Source organism: Carcharodon carcharias, chromosome 12, assembly GCF_017639515.1.
Source record: "Carcharodon carcharias isolate sCarCar2 chromosome 12, sCarCar2.pri, whole genome shotgun sequence".
NCBI classification, from domain to species: domain Eukaryota; kingdom Metazoa; phylum Chordata; class Chondrichthyes; order Lamniformes; family Lamnidae; genus Carcharodon; species Carcharodon carcharias.
In genome coordinates, this window is record NC_054478.1 from 79190085 (window position 1) to 79203162 (window position 13078).

General features: G+C 41.4%; 1 protein-coding gene across 1 annotated transcript in view; it reads right to left on the minus strand.

The window, feature by feature from the left end:
* The window catches only part of slc25a12 (solute carrier family 25 member 12), a 147399-nt gene that overhangs the window by 29200 nt on the left and 105121 nt on the right, over positions 1-13078 (minus strand). The gene's annotated exons all lie outside the window — the stretch shown is intronic.

Sequence of the window (13078 nt, forward strand, 5' to 3'; positions counted from 1 at the left end):
ACTCCACCTATCACTGGCCCTCTATCCATCTGTCCCACCCCTCCCTTAAACCAGCTTATATTTCACCTCTCTTCTACTTTTCCTTAGTTCTGTTGAAGTTATTGGTATTCCTCTCCGCAGATGCTGTCAGATCTGCTGAGTTTTTCCAGGTATTTTTATTTTTGCTTTTGTTTTAGTTTGCCATATCCCTTGTTCAACCCGGCCTCCAGATATCTTCAGAGATACAATCAATAACACATGCTCAACTAGCAAAAGAGGCACTGATCTAACACAGTGCGAGAATGGATCTTTCTCAATTAATCACTTTTTGTTCCTCACCAATAAAGGCAAGTTCAGTTTGAAGGATAGTGGGATGCAAATCTCTGTCAAGAGTACAAATTTAACTTAGGTTTCTTAGTTGAAACCAACACAAACACCGTAATATTAACCTTAGTGCAACTTTTTAAATGCAATTTTGTATTTGAACCAACTTAATCAACTGTTAACTATTTAAGCAATGCTATGCCTATGTTAGTTATCACATTAAAAAGTATCAGGTTTCACAGTGATGCTTTTTAAAACGAATCTAGGATCTGAATTCACAAAATTTCCAGCTCTTGTCCTGAACTGGAAAAATTCATTGATTTTGCTTCCAATTTTCACACTTCTCTTGCATTCACATGGTCTATCACTGACTCGTTCGTTCCCTTCCTTGACTTCTTTGTCTACATTTCTAGAGATAGGCTATCAACTAATATTCACATTAAGCCCACAGCTACCTTTGCTACACTTCATCACACCCTGCTTCCTGCAAGGATTCTATTCTCCAGTTTCCCCATCTTTGTCACATTTTCAGACAATGCAACCTTCCACATGGCTAATGGGGCCACTGACCATGCCTGCTCTATTTCACACACTTCTGCTCTCACCTTCCCTTCCCTCACAGAATCACAATAGGGTCCCCCTTGTCCTTACCTTCCATCCCATCGGCATTCAAAATAAACAGAGTGGCTGGCAAATTCACACCTGAAAGCCCTAGAAAATTCAATGATGGCAGTGGTCAATCAGAGAAAAGTCACCCCCATAAGTGGAAGCGGCTGATTCTGTAAGAAGTTGCTCCTCCAATCACATGCTGTTTCTCTCCCATGTTTGCTGCTGATAAGCCTGGCTAGGTAGCATAATCTAAAAATTCAAACCGGGGGTTCAAGAGGTGATAGAAGTTTGGATCACTCTTCTGCAAACAGTATTTGATGCTCTCTGTCCTGGGCTGCTGCAGGGTTCCAATGAAGCTCAATGCAAGCTTATAGAACAGCAGCGCACCTTTCGCCTGGCACTTCACAATCTTCTAGACTAAACAGAGTTCAACAATCTTAGATCATAATGCTGCCATTTTGTTTCATTTTTCTTTGCAGTTTTCGTTTTGTTCTCTCATTTCTCCCCTTTTCCTTTACTTTTAGATGGTATCTATTCCATGATTCTGCCTTTCACACTTTCTGTAGACACATTACTTGTCCCAACACCATTCCTTTGGCCTTGCACCATGAAACTTAACTGGACCAATCATAAACACAGACTACAAAAGCAGCACAGAGGCTGGGAATTCTGTGATGGGTAACTCATCTTACGAATCCCCAAAGCATGTGCACCATATGCAAAGCAAAAGTCAAGAGTATGATGGAATACTCTTCAGTTGCCTGGTTGGGTGCAGCTCCAACAATACTGAAGGAGCTTGACACCATCTAGGACAAAGCAACCCACTTAATTGGCAGCCCTTTTGATTGGCACCCCATCCACCATCTTAAACATTCACTCCCTCTACCGTCGGTGCACAGTGGCAGCAGTATGCACTATGTACAAGATGCACTGCAGCTATTTACCAAGGCTCCTTCGACAGCACCTTCCAAAACTGTAGCCCATTCCGCTAAAAGGTCAAGGGCAGCATGAAGACACTTAGACCTGCAAGTTCCCCTCCAAGCCACACACCATTCTGACTTGGAACTATATCACCGTTCCTTCAAAGTCACTGGGTCAAAATCCTGAAACTTCCTTTCTAAAGTGCTGTGGGTGTACCTACACCACATGGACTGCAGCAGTTGAAGAAGGCAGCTCACCAACACCTTCTCAATTAGGAATGGCTTTGCCAGTGATGCTCAAATCCCATGAAAGAATAAAACAAGAGCCATTTAATCTCTCCTGCCCTCCACCCTATCAAAAACCATCACTTTTTTTCTGTTTCCCAACCCTCCCCTCTTACACTTGTTCAAAACCTATTATATTTCTAACTTTTCCCAGTTCTAATGAAAGATCGCAGACCTGAAACGTTAACTCTGCTTCTCTCTCCACAGCTGCTGACAGAACTGCTGAGTATTTCCAGCATTTCCTGTTTTTATTTTTGGATTCACAAGTTTGGTCAAAGTCTAATTTATTAAGTTTATAAAAGACAATAACTCAGCAGCAATAACTTAGTACAAAAAAAATGACAAGTTTCTTATTACAGGTCTTCTCATTAAATTTAGTAAAACTGGAAAAAAAATCCCAAATAAAATTTCATGGTTTTTGGCATATTGACCTTTCAGCGGTTGGCAAGGTAAGGGATCAGGGGAAGCTGCAACTTTACATGAATGGAGTGACCACCCTTCTCTAATGTACAAATTAGGAATTTGAAAGAAACGGACCTGATGGAGACAACTGGAAAATTGTTTTAAGATTTGATAAATGTTTTTAAATTTAAACTGACATGACTTTTCCAGACACATGACCGAGTGATGTTTTTGAAAGGAACCCGGTGTCTGGTGCAGAAAGAGCACTTGAGTTTGCGTCAGATCTGGTAACAAGTTTTTTTTAACTAGAGTTGCTGACATGAGGCATTAACATTTGTCAACATACAACTAACTAGCAGTCTTTGACATATTTGCTTAGGGGAATTAAAGTGTACTGCTACCTTTTTAAAACAAACAGTTGTTCCATAGCTCTCCTGCATCAGTTTTTTTCTAACCTATCTTCTCTATCCACAGAATCTAAAATTTTGATATGGATGTTTTGCAAAGCTGATTGGTGATTACTGTTCTTCTCAAACATGTATGCTAAAATGAACAACTATAATGAAATGGGAAGACACATGACAGATACAATTTAATGTGGATTGACATGTGGTAATGCACTTTGGGAGAAACAACAGGGGAAGGTAGTGTAAATAGTTTTAGTTTGTGGGCTTGCAAGAGCAGAGGGACTTGGGTATGCATATTCACAAATCAAGGTGACAGGACAAGTTGCTAAGATGATTAAGAAAGCATATAGGATATCTGGCTTTGTAACTAGAGGCACTGAACACAAAAACAAGGAAAGTCATGCTAAATCTTTCCAAATCATCGGTTAAGACTCAGTGTTGTATGCAACATTTTAGGAAGGATGTCAAGGTCCTGGAGAGGATACAGAGGAGGTTTATCAGGATGTTATTAGGTGTAAGGGACTTAGAAAGATTGGATAAGCTGGGGTATTTATCCTAAGAGGAGAGGAGGAGACCTGTAGAGGTAATCAAAACTATGGCAGGTTTGATAGAGCAAGTAGGGAAAAATTCTTTCTGATGACAAGTGGGTTAGCAATCAGGAGTCACAGATTTTAAATAATTGGACAGGAAGTGAACATAAATTTTTTCAGGGGGTTGTTAAGATCTGGATTGCACTACCAAAATGGGTGGTAGAAGCAATTTCCATAGTAACTTTCAAAAAGCAATTGCAAGAGAACTAATTTTCAGGGTTTGGGGGGAGGAGGTGAGGAAGAACTTGGGTGTGGGACTAAATTGGACAGCTCTTTTAAAGAACTGGCAAAAGCATGACAGCCAAATGGCTTCCTCTTGTGTTGTAAGGTTCTATGAGTTTTTTCTTATGATTTGGGTGATGCTGGTAAGGCTGTATTTATTGTCTACCGACGGTTAGCCTAAGGTCATGGTGGTGATACGTTTCCTCCTGGAACCACAGCAGTTCTTGTGATGATGGCACTCCAAATAGTGTTTGGCAGAGAATTCCAAGATACTAATTCAACAACAAAAAACATCAACTTATACCCAAGTCAGAATGATGTGCGATATGGGAGGGGAACTAGCAGCTCATGATAGTCTCATGACGTTGTTGCTTGCAGCTATCTTAAGTAGTAAAAGTTGCAAAGGAAGGAAGTGTTGTCAAGTAACACTGCTGCATTTCTGAAAAGCATCCTATAAATTTTACGTACTTCAGCAATAGTGCACGAGTAACAGAAGCTTAGCTATTTGATTTTAGTATTTCAATATTAGAGTTGTGAACGAAGCTGCGGAGACAGAGTCATTAGCAAATCATTCCACTGTTTATGGCAGAGGGTGCAGATATTCCAGGGATGCAATGATTGGCCTGTGTGTTGCTACAACACCAATCATTCGAGAACTTTCCCTTTGATCCCTCCAAGGACCTCAGCTTTACCAGGATTTCTTGATACCATATTGAGTCAAATACTACATTGATGTTGAGGGGAGCTACTTCTTAGACCGTCTTGGGATCAGGGATGACTTGCTTCTATTCCAGTTTGATGGGTTCTGAATATGCGATCTGCAGACTCTATCACATGTGGGGCAGGTGGTGCTTGAAGAATTGGATAGAAGAGTATTTTGGTGGTTTATGTGCTTTCTCCAATGCCCCAACTTTGCCTCTGTATTCCCAGTCTCTTGATGTGTTCAGTGCCTTCCATTTTGGTCAATCACAGGACATGGACTCCCATGAATTAGTGGCAATGTTTGATCATTTCAGGGATGCTTTGAAGTATTTCCGCTGCTCTCCTGGGAGTCTCCTGTCGCGACAGAGTTCCGAGTAGAGCAGTTGCTTCGGGATGCTGGTGTCAGGCATACGAGCAACATGCCCTGCTTAGCGGAACTGGTTTTGAGTGATCAGTGCCTTGATGCTGGGCATGTTGCCTTGGGAGAGATGCTGCTGTTGGACAGCCTTACTTGCCAACAGATTTAGGGGATCTTGTGAAGGCACGACTGGTGGTACTTCTCCAGTGCCTTGGAGGTGCCTGCTGCAGGTTGCCCAAGTTTCTGAAGCATATAGGAGTGCGGGGATCAGTGCTGCCAAGTAAATATGACCTTAATCCCAGGTCTGAGATTGGCACACTGGGGTTAACGATTAATTTTTTTGTCTATGTCTGCTTTTATCGAGAGGAGGCTCCCAAGGGTTTGGAAAATGATACACATTTTCCAGGATCTTGCCACTGGTCTTGATCGACAGTGGGTGGGGGTGATGGCAGGTGTTGTGCTGTGGTAGCTGGTTGGAAGGGGGCCTTAGTTTTAAATCACCTCTCTTCTAGCATTCAGTTCTTGCATCCATGTCTGATAAATTATCTAACGAGGTGTAAAGCTGATCAGTTCCAGCAAAATCTGCACTGACCATTCCAACTCCTCCTAAGAGGGTGTTGGCAACCATGGGCCTCCACTGAATTAGTCCATGATTATGTTTGGCAATGTACTACAGTGGTTTGCTGTTGCCTTCTACAGTATGGTTGACCAGGAATCTCTTCCACTTTTGCCACCTGCCAGCAGGTGTATTTATGGAAGGATTTTGGCCACATTATGAACACACCTTCTGTGGCCATTAAGTGCCGGATTGGGACCTGAACAATGATCTTTTGGCCCAGAGGTAGGGATGCTACCCAATGCGCCACAAGACCTCCGGTGCACTGACCATTAATAAGCAAATTATTGGTGAGTAGGTACAGATTGATAGCACTACTGATGAAATGAGCAATATTAATGATTGAGAAGCGGATATGTGATGACAGGTTAGGTAAGATTTACCCAGTTTTTTTTGTGGATAGGGCATATTTAAGCAATCTTTCACATTAGTGGGTAGGTGTCAGTTGCACTGGAACAGTTTGACTAGGAAAATGGCCAGCTTTGGTGCAGAATTCAAACAGTGAGAGTTCAGAATGGGACCAAGTAAAACAGCGAGAGTTCAAACAGGGACCAGGTAAAACAGCGGGAATTCAGAGCAGGATGAATTTAAACAGTGACAGTTCAGAGCGGGGCCAGGCAAAACAGCAGGAATTCAGAGCAGGATGAAATAAAACAGTGAGAGTTCATAATGGGACCAGGTAAAACAGCAAGAGTTCAAACAGGGGCCAGGTAAAACAGCGGGAATTCAGAGCAGGATGAAATAAAACAGTGAGTTCAGAGCAGGATGAAATAACACAGGTGAGAGTTCAGAGCAGGTCCAGGTAAACCAGCGAGAGTTCAGAGCGGGACGAAATAAAACAGCGAGAGTTCAGAGGGGGACCAGGTAAAACAGCGAGAGTTCAGAGGGAGACCAGGTAAAACAGCGAGAGTTCAGAGGGGGACCAGGTAAAACAGCGAGCGTTCAGAAGGAGACCAGGTAAAACAGCGAGCGTTCAGAAGGAGACCAGGTAAAACAGCGAGAGTTCAGAGGGGGACCAGGTAAAACAGCAAGAGTTCAGAGGGGAACCAGGTAAAACAGCAAGAGTTCAGAGGGGAACCAGGTAAAACAGCGAGAGTTCAGAGGGGGACCAGGTAAAACAACGAGAGTTCAGAGGGGGACCAGGTAAAACAGCGAGAGTTCAGAGGGAGACCAGGTAAAACAGTGAGAGTTCAGAGGGGAACCATGTAAAACAGCGAGAGTTCAGAGGGGAACCAGGTAAAACAGCAAGAGTTCAGAGGGGAACAGGTAAAACAGCAAGAGTTCAGAGGGGAACCAGGTAAAACAGCAAGAGTTCAGAGGGGCACCAGGTAAAACAGCGAGAGTTCGGAGGGGAACCAGGTAAAACAGTGAGCATTCTGGAGGGATGAGTTAAAATAGCAAGAGTTCAGAGCAGGTCCAGGTAAAGCAGTGAGAGGTCGGAGTGGGATGAGTTAAAACAGTGAGAGTTCAGAGCAGGACCAGATAAAAGTCTCAGTGCAAATTTGAACAATGTTAGGACTTAGGTGAGTGCAGGAGTTAGGTGAAGAGGGGAAGGAGGTGCTCCTTACTTTTTTCTAACTAATTTACCCCATAGAAATTGGTTCTTACTCTACTACAGGGGAAGAAGCTGGTTTTGGTGAGTATCTGGTAGGTGGTTAATGTCTATTCCATTCCTAAGGTTTAAAACAGTACAGGAACTGATGATAAGGTTAATAAAATATATAAAAAGGAAAACTGATAATTGAATAAAATAATTAAGTAGTTAATTAAAACACATTAAGGCTGGCACGGCAGGTGGTGCGTCATGGCTGCAGCATGTGGGGGCTCCTGGATGCCAGTGTGATCCAGGGCAAACATGCAGTAAGTGCTTGCAGCTTAAGGAGCTTCAGATCAAGAGTCATTGAGCTGGAGGCCGAGCTGCAAATACTCCAACACATCAGGGAGCCGGGGTGGTGGGAGGGGGAGTTACCTGGACACTTTGTACCAGGAGGTAGTAACACCCTTTAGGATAGAATTTTCTGATTTGGTCAGTGGTCAGAGACAGGAGGGTGTGACCGCGAGTGAGGAGGTAAGGGGACCCAGAGGGCAGGAATGCAGGAGCCTCAGCTCTTTCAATTATCCAACAGGTTTGAGGTTCTTTCAATTATCCAACAGATTTGAGGTTCTTTCAGCTTGTTTGGATGAGAGTGGGAGCTGGAGGGTGATGAACTGATTGACCATGGCAACATGGTACAGGAAGCCATTCAAGTGGGGGAGAAAAAAGGAAAGGTTGGACAGGCTAGGCTTGCATCTACTGGAATTTAGAACAGTAAGAAGTGACTTGATTGAAACATATAAGATCCCGAGGGGTCTTGACAGGGTGGATGTGGAAAATATGTTTCCTCTTGTGGGAGAAGCTAGAACAAGGGGTCACTGTTTAAAAATAAGGGGTCACCCATTAGGACAGAAATGAGGAGAATATTTTTCTCTCACAGGGATAAGTGTTTTTGGAACTCTGTTCCTCAAAAGGCAGTGGAAGCAGAGTCTTTGAATATTTTTAAGGCAGAGCTAGATAGATTCTTGATAAGCAAGGCAGTGAAAGGTAATCGGGAGTAGGTGGGAATGTTGAGTTCGGGTTACAATCAGATCAGCCATGATCTTACTGAATGATGGAGCAGGCTCGAGGGGTCAAGTGGCCTACTCTTATTCTTAATTCATATGTTCGTATGAGATCTTCAGCACCACAGACTCTATGGCATGACTTTTTCAGGCAGCGGGCAGGCTTGGCAGGGGTGCCATTTTACGTGGGCAGGCCAATTAAGGCCTGCCCAGCATAATACGTGAGCCGTTGCGCTCAGCGTCACCTGTGTGGGCGGGGGGGGAGAGTCAGGGCAAGTGCTCTTTCGCACGCAGCTGAGGCACGGAGCTGCCTCAGGGAGATTGAATCAATATTGAAATAATTAAATAAAGGGATTAAAAATTGATTTAAAATGCCCCCTCATGCGACTGTGTCACATGAGATGGGACATGTTTTTATATTTAGGAAAATTTAGGAAACCTCGTGGATGAGGTTTCCTAAAAAACGTGAAAGCCACTTGGCTCTTTTGCTTGCCCACCAACCCTAAGGTTGGAAGGGCAGCGTTAATAATTACAATAATTACTTTGTTAATGGCCTTAATTAGCCATTTATATTTCGGCGGGTGTGCAACTGACTCCGGTGTGTGTCCGCCAAATGAAATATCGTGGGACTGCGCGATGACATCAGGATGCATGCCATCGTAAGTCATTTTACGTGTCGACATGTCGGGCCCACCCCCACACGCCGACTGAAAAATCCTGCCCTTATGTTGTCAGGGTTCACTGACATGTCCAACGTACTCAGCTTAACATAATATGAAATAAACTGCATAGGCTTGGCACTGGCATCTATGATGGTGAATAAGGGCTTCATCAGATGAAATGTCACCACCTGAAGCAGTAACCTTTTATCTCTCCACAGATGCTGCCAGACCTGAGTATTTTTACATTTTCTGATTTTATTAAAAAATAGAACTTGCTGCCACATGAGTGATTGAAACAAATAGCACAGATGTACTTAGGAGAAAACTGCATAAGGGAGAAAGAAGTAGAAGAATACTTTGCTCTGGTTAGATGAAGTAGGGTAGGTGGTTTATGTGCAGCATTAACACTGGCATGGACCAGTTGTGTTGAATGGACTATTTATGTGCTGCAATTCTAAGTAATCCTACAATTCTCAAGGAACTCAGACAGAAAATAGCAGAAGTGTTGACTACAATTTTTCAATCATACTTGCTTTTGCAAGTTGTGTCACAGGACTGGTGAGTTGCCAGTGCAACGTCTCTGTTCAAAATGTGAGGAAGCAAGAACCCAGGTAACTACACACCACTGAACTTAGTGTTGACTGTAAAGCTTCTAGAGTCCATAATACAGGATAAAATTAATGCTCACTTAGAAAAACACAGATTAACAAGAGATAATATATTTGTAACAAGCAAGTGATCTCTGAAAAAATAAGTTTGCAGAAATAACTGGGTTGTATTATAGATGTATTAATAATTAATGCCATGAATATTGCATATATGGATTTCCAAAGAGCAATACATATGGTACTACATAGAAGGCCTGTTGATATAATTAAGGTGTAATGTGTTGAAGGGAAAGTGAAGGACGGATAACAGTAGTGGACAATGAATGTTTTACGGACTGGAGGCACCCCCAAAGGAATCACTTTTCTTCTCAAAAACATCTGGATTTGGTGGCACATTATGAACATTTGCAGGCAATACTAAAATAGAGAATATAGTTAACCATGAAAAAAAACTGCAAGTGACTTTGAGAAGTTTGAAGATTGGACAAATGGATGTCAAATTAAATTTACAGTATTGTAGAGAAATGTATGGTGTTACATTCTGGGAAGAGGGATAAAGTGGAAAGGATATATACACCAAGTGGCAGTTTCAAAGGGGTACCAGATGGAGTATACCAAGCTTGGAGGTTACAAATACTGCTTAGCACATTTTTCTTGTTATTTCTCTTCCAATCTATGCAAGGAGTTGCATTTTGAGATTCAAAAACGATTTAATGATTTGTGTGCACCAAATAAAATATCAAGCTATCCGGTTTTTTGATTAATCAGAGTACTTCTCTCAAGCAGAGTGCGAATTTATCCCCAACTTTACATTTCTTATATTGTAAGGAAGTTGTTGAAATGCATATGACATTACCTTTTCAAGGAGGTGTGATGAAAATTTTTCTTTACTGTTTCCTTTGAGATCACGTCTTAAGGAAAGACTATTACTCAGCAGAGGTTAGCAGATCGCCTGGTGGAATGTATTTCTGCAATCCTAGGTATAGTTAAATGCACCAGGAAAAAAAGCTATAGTTCACTCTACTTGTGCATGCACCACTACTTGGCCAACGGCAAAGCAACAACTTGGAGCATTAAGCATTAATGATAAATTTGGTGGGGCAACTGAGCTGAGATGAAAAGAAATAATACTAGGAATATTGCCAAGTATAACAGAAAAGCACAACAGATAAAAGTTACAGGAAATATAACAAGAATTTTGCTGTACCTGTAAAACATATTAGCAGGTCAAGTGCTGACAAAGGCAGAGAGCACACTGTTTTACAACAACGGGGATGTTATTAATAAAGTGTAACTGGTAGGGTTTAATAGACAGCAAGTATAACAAACCAAGGACAGAACGTGCTTCCCTTTCAATCAAATTGAAATAAATATATGCAGTCAGTGGGCACACTGGGGAAGAGTGATTCTGAACACCTAAGGAGTTGGGGGTAACTAAGCAGCCCCCCGGGAAAGCGAATTTTGAAATAGCAGAGCAGAAGAAACAGAGGCAGTGGAGGGGAAAGGATTGGGAATTAGCATAGCAAAACATCTATTTTACAATAGTTGGGGAAAATGTATCAAGTCGGAAATACTGAGATGGAACATGGATTCTGTGATGGGAAAAGGTTGGCAATGAGAAAATGTTTATTGACATGGGGTATTGGTAGAAAGCAGTGGGAAAGAGCAACAGTGAACATCTAAAGAGCAAACAAAGTGGAAGAAAGAGAGGCAACAGAAGTGCTCTGGACAAAAATAAACCTTCCAAGACCATATTGTAAATTATTAGTGAAACAAGGAATAATAGGCTATCACAGTGATGTTGGAGTCAACAAAACCTAACAGGCAGTGCTGGAATTCTTAAATGCAAGACACTAGGAGAAATGAGGAGTGATGATGTTTCTGATAAATAAGGGAGAGTAGGATGCATTGTGGTGAGAGCATTTGAAGGTTGAGTGAGTTTAAGGAGGTTTGGTGGTGTGAGTTTTAGAAAGATTTAATAGAGACAATGGGAATTAAAACAATCAAAGCACATTGGCAGAGGGCTTCATTTCAAGATGTTTTTCAATGTTTTGATTTTTAAAAGGAGGTTAACTTTTTTGCAGAGAGGAGTGCATTAAGATAAAGTAGAGGCATGTGGAATTCAGAGAAACAACATTTCAGACACAGAAGGGAGAAGTTGCAATGTTGGCTCAGATTTCCAGGTAAAGAGCTTAAAAGATCTTATGTTTTTTAATAAATTTGAGGCAGATCAGAGAAACAAATAAATAGGTAACTACAAAACTTACCTGGAGGCCCAGGATGGAGAGAGGTTAGCTGCCAGAAAATGACAGGTAGCACTGGGTAATATGTGCCACAATTCTATTTAGAAGACAAAAGCCGGCACCTCAATTATGACAACTGCTAACTCAGGAATTTGCATTGTAAGTGTTTAATATACAAATTCCATTATAAATATTTACCAACCATTTTAGATTGTAAATATTGATATAAGGTTTGTGGGCAGATAGTGCGTACCACATCACTCTCACTTAATTTAACACAGTGTGGATTCATAAAGAAGCTTTTGCTTCAAGTTTTTTGATTATCCAGGTTATGAATAGTCTGACCTTTTTTTGATATCTTTCCCCCATAAACACAGGCATATCATTTCACAGGGAAGAAAAGAATGCATGTGTACACTGTTCCTTTAGGAAATCTATATGCTGTGCAGTCAGCATGATCATTTCTCATTCTACTCTGTATAAGATCTGATTCTACAATACATTCTTAATTATTTGCCTGGAGCAGATAGCATTGAGCCTAAAAGTAGCAGCAAAAGCCCTGAAATGTAATACAAGAAAACAGCAAATTTGCTCCATGTCATTTGAAACCATATAAGAAAAACACAGGTTTTGAGGAAGCTTTGCAATGGAGATCGAACTTTCAAAGAACTATGAAGACTATATCCGAAAGTAAGTAATCTTAAATTCTTCCTCAAGCACTAATCTAGGCATACAAATAGGAGATCCAAATAGAAGTAAACAGAAACAGAATGGAAAGCTATCAGTGGAATCCAGAGGGCTTCTTCAGGCCATGTTAGATACAGTTACGCCAAAGTCCACAGCATGCCAAAGCGCCTGTCACTAGCTCTCAAGTTAGGACAATAATGCTTAATGCTCCAGTCTGCAGCCTTGCAGATGGCCTCAGAAAGAATCTGCCACTTATCAGTCCAAGTAGTGGTCAGTGCACTCAAGTAGAGAGCCGTGACCTTTCTCGTTAGATTTAACTCTCTTGAGAGCAAGAAAACATTCCACTACCCAGTCTCTTTTTAGTAATTCTTTAAGAATTGATCTTAAACAAGACACTAATGAAAACCTTTCATCACATCCACATTAAAGGTTAATGTCTTGTGTATTTCAACAGAATTTCCTTTAACAACAGAAGAAATGTAAAGTTGGGCATAACTTCAGTGTGATTGCCTGAGAGAAGTAGTATACTGATTAAACAAAGAAGTGGATAGTTTGAGAACTATTCCATGTGTGCCAAATAAAGCTAAAACTTATTTGCATGGGTCTCCAGTTACTATCCCCTGCATAGACTGGAAAAGAAATACTTCAACGAAAAAACATGTTTCAAGCAGTATTTGTAGACCCCAGGCTTGAAATGCACCATTCATTCCCCTACCAACCCCCTCCCCCATCTTCCGAAATGGTTATATAACAAACCACATACTTGTCCAAAGTTTTTGGGATAAGGTGAAATAGTTTTATTAAGAGAGCTAATAGAGGTTGCAAACTTTTCTCATTTACGAGACAGGAGAACTATCTGCTTACCA